This window comes from Terrapene carolina, unplaced genomic scaffold, assembly GCF_002925995.2.
Source record: "Terrapene carolina triunguis isolate 2854851 unplaced genomic scaffold, T_m_triunguis-2.0 Scaffold62, whole genome shotgun sequence".
NCBI classification, from domain to species: domain Eukaryota; kingdom Metazoa; phylum Chordata; order Testudines; family Emydidae; genus Terrapene; species Terrapene triunguis.
This window is the reverse complement of record NW_020664413.1, coordinates 14577262-14583261: the sequence shown is the minus strand read 5'-3', so window position 1 is coordinate 14583261 and position 6000 is coordinate 14577262.

The window sequence follows — 6000 nt, the reverse complement described above, 5'->3', positions numbered from 1 at the left end:
TGTGTACATAACAAGGTGCACTGGTAGATATGCTTGCCAAGGTGGGCAGTCGGGACAAAGTATTTCAAAAACACATGGAGGGCTTAAAGCTCAGGTTGGTGGGGGTGGGGACAGGCAGGCTGGCTTCTGTTCTCTGTGACCCCTGGGCAGTGGAGTTCAAAATTGAGACAGGAGCGGACACTGTTGCAGAGACAGGGGAATTGTGGTACTGCTGGAGGACTGTTAGGATTGACACAAGTTCTACATTTGCTCTGCATCTAGTTGGCTGTGGTTCTGCATCACTTGGGAAGAAGGTGGTGTTATGTCACTGTAACAGGGTGCTTATGTCAGCAGGGGACAAATTTTGTTGTAGACACATGCACAGCTTGGTCAAGGCAAGTCCACTTAGATGACCTAAATTGTAGTGTAGACCAGGCTTAAGAAAGCAATATACATTTCTGATATAAATAAACTGATATCTATGGGTCTTTTGGGTATAGTAACTATTCAAGCCAGAGATGCAGGCCCATTTCATACCCCCCAAGATACGTGTGTGGAGGTTTAACCACCTCCTTTAGCATTGCTCACTCCTTCCTAGAACCCCATGTTTACCTCTCTGCTGGTTCAGGATTTGTGCTGAGCATAGGAATGGGCACAGGGACCAGGCTGTCTGTGTTCAGTGGAGGTTGGGCTGACTGAATATATATCACTTTTCCTAGATCTCTGTGGTGACCCCGCCCGGTAAACTAATGCAGCCTGGGACTGTATTACCTCTTCCCAGGAGCCCCCTGTCCACAGGGTCCATGTTTCTGCAAGTACTGAAGACAGCATTCATTTGTTATCACAGTCTCTGTGGGGTGCACTTAGGAGAAGATGTGATGTCGCTCTTGTAGAAATTCATTCCTGAAGGTACAATATGGCCCCATAGGAGCATATAGACTGTCTTTCCAGGTTTGAGAGATTGTGGTGGGAAAACTTACTGGAAATGGAAACGTGGATAAATAGAGGAACTCAATCTCCATGCTGTAAATTTAACCACTACATTCAATTTCTAAAAAAGGTTTTTAAAATATATTTATCATATTGACAAATATTCAGATATGAAAAAGAAAAAGCTCTTTGGAGAAGTGGACATTTTTAGTGGGAGACTGAATCTTTCTTCTGTTAGAGGTTATATGAGAGACATATGTTCAGTTTATTATAAGTAGAAATGGGGAAAGGAAGAGGTGTTTAGGGTTAAGAACAAATCAAGGCTAGATATGTTTGATATTCAACAACTCTGAATCTTAAGACTTGTTTCCTCTAGATTTTGACCCAAAAGACAGATTTCTGCCATCTTGAATAGAAGAAATTACAAATGCTTCATGAAATTTTCACCATCTTGTAATATAAGCTCACAAAGAAGCCTGTCTTGTGATAGGTTGGCTGCAACTAACGTCAAACCAGAAAATAGAGAGACAAGGTGGGTGAGATAATATCTTTTATTGGATGAACTTGTTTATCAGAGAGAAAAGCTGCAATGACCAGAAGAAGAGCTCTGTGTAAGCTTAAAAGCTTGTCATTTTCACCGACAGACAGTCCAATAAAAGATACCACCTCACCCACTTTGTTTCTCTAATATCCTGGGACCACCAGGGCTACAACAACTCTGCATACAAACCGGAAAATAGGCATCTTCAGGTTTTGTATCCATTTCAGATTCAAGATTCTGATTATTAGTCCATTTCTAATAAAACCTGTGCTATAAGGTTTATTGATTACTGTGCTGTACTGAAAGCAACAGAAACAGTTGGCCAGAGATCAGCTAAGTTTGTTTCTTATTATAAATATGGTTTGAATTGTTATGGAAATTGTGTTTTGAAATATTTTAGGCACAAGAGATTTTCTTTATCTGGTTGGTGTCAAAGCTCTTAAGAGTTGATGTTCATTCTTTTATACATTAAGAACCTTTATAAAGGGTAGATAAACTACTCCATTTGTACAAAAAATGATTCTTTTCAAATGCTATCTTACATGACTTAAGATATGGCAACTTGCAGTAGAATAAAAATCATTTTGGCAAAGAGTATCCATGTATCAATTTGTATAGTCAGAGATAAAAAGTTTTGCACTCAGTCCCATCACTTGAATTATGGGGAATGGATATCTATTTCAAGAGTATCTTCTATAATATTATCTTATCGTTACTTCATAGGTCTTCATTTTCAGCTTCCTCTGGGTATTATTTCAGTTTAAAAAATCATCATTTTTGTCTTTTCAATTTATCTCCTTGTTCTTTTAAAGCTTAGTTAGAGTAAAATCCAGTAGAATAAAAATCATTTTTCTTTTCAGTTTTTCTTTTTGAGCTAGTTGTAGGAACATTCATATGAAAAAAATAATAATTTGTCATCCAGTTCTTTTAAGGCCTAGATATAGCAAAATTTAGAAGGAAAAAAACCCTTTCGCTATCTGTGAAGATATACTACCTTCTTAAAGTAACAAACATTGTGTAGAGAATGTGTACAGGTAAGCAGAGGAAGATAGAAGTCAGTGGATGACAAATGTTTTTGATCTCAGTGGAAGAAGTGACTTTAAAACCATACCTCTCACAGTTTGTACCTAGGAATATGGGCCCAATTCTGCATTATTAATGCACTCGGAAGTTCCACTAATTTAAGTCAGAGCTTTGGGTCTACAAAGGATGTATGATCTATTGTGTGAGTGTTGAATGGGCAAGTAATGTCTTATGACTCTAGTGAAACCAACAATGTTTCTTATAGGATTAGAGCTAAGAGAACTGCTTTGAGTAAGAACTGACACACTGGTCAGTTACTCAGGACATGCAAATAACCTTTTGTGAGATTTAAAAATGTTTGACAAACTACTTTTGGTGTGATTCAGACTGGAAGAACCTGAACTGCACTACTGTAGGATTCCTACAGTAGGAATACTACTAATTCAGCTGCAACTAGGCAGTAAATAGGAATTTCATGAGACACAATGATCCTGACATATGTGCATTAGGGTTGCCAACTTCCTACTCACAGAAAAGCGAACACCCTTGCCCCACCCTGGCCCTGCCCCGCCCCTGCCCCTCCTCCAAGGCCCCATCCATGCCCCACCCCTTCTCCAAGGCCACACCCCGCTCACTCTCCCCCCCAAACTCATTCATTTTCATCAGGCTGACTCGGGGCTGGGATGCAGGAGGGGGTGTGGGCTCTGGGGTGGGGCCAGGGATGAGGGGTTTGCGGTGCAGGAGGGGGCTCCAGGCTGGGGGGTAGAGCTGAGGGGTTCAGGGTATGGGAGGGGGCTCCAGGCTGAGGCAGGGGGTTGGGGTGTGGGAGGAGGTACAGGCTCTGGGCTGGGCGTGGGGGTTCTGGGGTGGGGCCAGAAATGAGGGGTTCAGAGTGCGGGGAGGGGGGTCTGGGCTGGGGCATGGGGTTGGGGTACAAGGGAGTGAGGACTCTGGCTGGGGGTGAAGACTCTGGGGTGGGGCTGGGGATGAGGAGTTTGGGGTGTAGGAGGGGCTCCAGGCTGGGACCGAGGGGTTTGGAGGGTGGGAGGGGGATCAGGGCTGGGGCAGGAGGTTGGGGTGTGTATGGGGGGAGTGAGGGCTCCGGCTGGGGGTGCGGTCTCTGGGGTGGGGTTGGGGATAAGGAGTTTGGGGTGTAGGATGGTGCTCCAGGCTGGGATCAAGGGGTTCGGAGGGCGGGAGGGGGATCAGGGCTGGGGCAGGGGGTTGGGGCCCGGGAGGGGTCAGGAGTGCAGGCTCTGGGTGGTGCTTACCTCAAGCAGCTCTTGGAAGCAGTGGCATGTCCCCCCACCCCTGGAGCACCTATTGGCCATGGTTCCTGGCCAATGGGAGCTGCGGGGGCGGTGCTAGGGGTGGGAGAAGCATGTGGAGTCCCCTGGCTGCCCCTACGCGTAGGAGCTGGAGGGCGGGACATGCTGGCTGCTTCCTGGGAGCCATGCAGCATGAAGGCTAGTAGGGAGCATGATAGCCCTGCTGCGTGGCACCACCAACCATACAGTCACTGCTGACCGGAGCTGCCAGGATCCCTTTTCAACGAGTTATTCTGGTCGAAAACCAGACACCTGGTCACCATAATTATCAGCCTGATTCAAGAGGTTCAGCTATACTCCAGAATAGCATCCCACATTTTTCGATTGTTTGGATCGAACAAAAACCTGCTTGAATCTTTTTTATAAGGAGTGAAGTTGTCAGAATCCTTTGTACTGCACTACGAGAACTGATATGCTGAGTTGTCCAAGGACTTTGTGATATCCCAAAATGAGGAACTTGACTTATAGGAATCCAGATGGTAAAGAAAGAGATGGACTTGGAGAGAGAAAGGTTCTTATAAATAAGTAGTAACAGGATTCAGTACATTAAAAATTATGGTTCTACAAATTATGAGTGTAAGTAGTCCCTTTGACACCAATGGGTTAACACAGGTTAATTGTTAACTACTTACCTGCATGTTTGCATGATCAGGGCCTGTATCTCATTGATTTTAATGGGAAGCAATTTCAGGCCTTGTAGAGAAACCATAGTTTCCTTACACACTGTGGAATGCATGATTTCAAGATGATAAATATACATATCACTGACAGCTGAATAATGATCAGCTTTTTAACAACAGCTCCAAATTTATTGCTTTATAAATATTGTGAAGCCTTGTCAAAGCTTTGGGGTGTATTACATCTGCAAAATATAGGTCTAATTTCAGTTGTTTCAAGATACCGGTGTACTTTCATTTTGAAAATTGATGAAAGCATTAAGTTCTGAACTGGAATGTTGATTCTAATGGAAACAAATGGCACCATTATTTCATAGTTTGAAGTTCCAGTAAACTGAAACCTAACATAGAGGGTTATCTTGTTAAAGGAGAAAAATTAAAGCAATCAGCTTGCAAGGCCTACACAACACAGATACAGCATGCTAGATAGTGTTTAAAAATGTGTCTTTAAAGCTAGACAATTAGAAAGTCAATAACAACAGGGATAACTCAGTTGGACATAAACAACCAATATCAGTGCATAAAAATATTTGGTTTCACTTCTACAATGTGCCACTGATGTAAACTAAGAATACTCATTATATGAAATTAATACAAGACAGACTCTGTTGTATTAGTTATGATAAAATAATATAAAGAAATTTAAAGATATTATTAAACGAAGGACTTCATAAGTTTTGAAAACTGAAGTAATTACGTGAAAATAAGAGAAACACCTGACTGTACTTTCCTCCTTTGTAAAGAACTATAGCATCTAATGAAAATTGTTATATAGGAGCTAGTTCTTGTTGTTGTTACTATAAGATGGATTTTATTAAGACAATCTCAGTAAGGTTTTCAACCCAACATAATTTATAAAAAAGCTTGGTAGAAAGGAACATTTTCCTAACTTGAAAGAAACTTTCTAGTTTCTTGTATAATTAACGTTAATGATTCTGGGACTTAATTTGAATGGAAATCCTAGGCACCTGCTGTGCAATACTTTCCCATTAATATTAGTTTACATTTTACACCAATAGAGTTAAGCCGCCGTTGTAACCCTTCTGTTTGTTTTCAATGAATATACTAGCAAACGAGTTTACTTGCAGAAATGTTCATCCTTTTCATGTTCAGCAGATTTTAAGGAAATGGGACAATGGGTAAAGATGATGACTCAAACTGGGAGATGGAAAGTATCAGATAATTGATCATATCTGGTAAAGTGAGCAGCAATCACAGCATGTTTGCTGCCTAGACATGCTTAAGGGCTTTGTAGGCATTATAAAAGAGGTGAGTTTAAAGAATGGATTTGAAGTAGGACAATGGAAGATTCAGTGCATTTTCAAACTTAAAACAATGTCAGTGTCTTTATATATCTGCTGAACATGAAAAGGATGAACATTTCTGCAAGTAAACTTTTTATCAATACATTAGAAGCAAGAGGAAGACCAAAGACAGGGTAGGCCCACTGCTTAGTGAAGAGGGAGAAACAGTAACAGGAAACTTGGAAATGGCAGAGATGCTTAATGACTTCTTTGTTTCG